Genomic DNA, 2484 nt, shown 5'->3' with positions numbered 1-2484 from the left:
AACAGCAGCAGGCTCAGGGTCAGGCAGGTAGAGAACGGCAGCAGGCTCAGGTCAGGCAGGTAGAGAACGGCAGCAGGCTCAGGGTCAGGCAGGTAGAGAACGGCAGCAGGCTCAGGGTCCAGGCAGGTAGAGAACGGCAGCAGGCTCAGGGTCAGGCAGGTGAAAACGACAAGGCTCAGGGTCAGGCAGGTAGAGAAACCGGCAGCAGGCTCAGGGTCAGGCAGGTAGAGAACGGCAGCAGGCTCAGGGTCAGGCAGGTAGAGAACGGCAGCAGGCTCAGGGTCAGGCCAGGCAGGTAGAGAAACGGCAGCAGGCTCAGGGTCAGGCCAGGCAGGTAGAGAACGGCAGCAGGCTCCAGGGTCAGGCCAGGCAGGTAGAAACGGCAGCAGGCTCAGGGTCAGGCCAGGCAGGTAGAGAACAGCAGCAGGCTCAGGGTCAGGCAGGTAGAGAGCGGGCAGGCTCAGGGTCAGGCCAGGCAGGTAGGAGCAACGGCAACAGGCTCAGGGTCAGGCAGGTAGAGAACGGCAACAGGCTCAGGGTCAGGCAGGTAGAGAACGGCAGCAGGCTCAGGGTCAGGCAGGTAGAAAACGGCAGCAGGCTCAGGGTCAGGCAGGTAGAGAACGGCAGCAGGCTCCAGGGTCAGGCAGGTAGAGAAACAGCAGCAGGCTCAGGGTCAGGCAGGTAGAGAACCGGCAGCAGGCTCAGGGTCAGGCAGGTAGAGGAAGCGGCAGCAGGCTCAGGGTCAGGCAGGTGAGAGTCAGGCCAGGCAGGCTCAGGGTCAGGCAGGTAGAGAACGGCAGCAGGCTCAGGGTCAGGCAGGTAGAGAACGGCAGCAGGCTCAGGGTCAGGCCAGAGGCAGGTAGAGAGCGACAGCAGGCTCAGGGTCAGGCAGGTAGGGAGCGGCAGCAGGCTCAGGGTCAGGCCAGGCAGGTAGGGGAGCGGCAGCAGGCTCAGGGTCAGGCAGGTAGAGAACGGCAGACAGGCTCAGGGTCAGGCAGGTAGAGAACGGCAGCAGGCTCAGGGTCAGGCCAGGCAGGTAGAGAACGGCAGCAGGCTCAGGGTCAGGCAGGTAGAGAACGGCAGCAGGCTCAGGGTCAGGCAGGTAGAGAACGGCAGCAGGCTCAGGGTCAGGCAGGTGAAACTGACAGCAGGCTCAGGGTCAGGCAGGTGAAAGAACCCAGCAGGCTCAGGGTCAGGCAGGTAGAGAACGGCAGCAGGCTCAGGGTCAGGCAGGTAGAGAACGGCAGCAGGCTCAGGGTCAGGCAGGTAGAGAACGGCAGACAGGCTCAGGGTCAGGCAGGTGAGGAGAACGGCAGCAGGCTCAGAGTCAGGCCAGGTAGAAGGCGGCAGCAGGCTCAGGGTCAGGCAGGTAGAGAACGGCAGCAGGCTCAGGGTCAGGCAGGTAGAGAACGGCAGCAGGCTCAGGGTCGAGGCAGGTAGAGAACGGCAGCAGGCTCAGGGTCAGGCAGGTAGAGGCGGCAGCAGGCTCCAGAGTCAGGCAGGTGGCGGCAGCAGAGCTGGGGTCAGGCAGGTAGAGAACGGCAGCAGGCTCAGGGTCAGGCAAACAAATGAGAACGGCAGCAGGCTCAGGGTCAGGCAGGTAGAGAACGGCAGCAGGCTCAGGGTCAGGCAGGTGAAGAGAACGGCAGGCTCAGGGTCAGGCAGGTAGAGAACGGCAGCAGGCTCAGGGTCAGGCAGGTAGAGAGCGGCAACAGGCTCCAGGGTCAGGCAGGTAGAGAACGGCAGCAGGCTCAGGGGGCCAGGCAGGTGAGAACAGCAGCAGGCTCAGGGTCAGGCCAGGCAGGTAGAAACGGCAACAGGCTCAGAGGTCCAGGCCAGGCAGGTAGAGAAGCAGCAGCAGGCTCAGGGCAACAGGCCAGGCAGGTAGAAAAACGACCCAGCAGGCTCAGGGTCAGGCCAGGCAGGTAGAGAACAGACAGCAGGCTCAGGGTCAGGCCAGGCAGGTAGAGAACGGCAGCAGGCTCAGGGTCAGGCAGGTAGAGAACGGCAGACAGGCTCAGGGTCAGGCAGGTAGAGAACGGCAGCAGGCTCAGGGTCAGGCAGGTAGAGAACGGCAGCAGGCTCAGGGTCAGGCAGGTAGAGAACGGCAGCAGGCTCAGGGTCAGCAGGTAGAAAACGGCAGCAGGCTCAGGGTCAAACAGGTAAAGAGCGGCAGCAAACTCAGGGTCAGGCAGGTAAAGAAACGGCGGCAGGCTCAGAGTCAGGCAGGTAGAGAACGGCAGCAGGCTCAGGGTCAGGCAGGTAGAGAACGGCAGCAGGCTCAGGGTCAGGCAGGTAGAAAACGGCAGCAGGCTCAGGGTCAGGCCAGGCAGGTAGAGAACGGCAGCAGGCTCAGGGTCAGGCCAGGCAGGTAGAGAACGGCAGGCTCAGGGTCAGGCCAGGCAGGTAGAGAACGGCAGCAGGCTCAGGGTCAGGCCAGGCAGGTAGAGAACGGCAGCAGGCTCAGAGTCAGGCCAGGCAGGT

Source organism: Oncorhynchus gorbuscha, unplaced genomic scaffold (assembly GCF_021184085.1).
Source record: "Oncorhynchus gorbuscha isolate QuinsamMale2020 ecotype Even-year unplaced genomic scaffold, OgorEven_v1.0 Un_scaffold_6211, whole genome shotgun sequence".
NCBI lineage: Eukaryota > Metazoa > Chordata > Actinopteri > Salmoniformes > Salmonidae > Oncorhynchus > Oncorhynchus gorbuscha.
Note: the sequence above shows the minus strand (reverse complement) of the source record.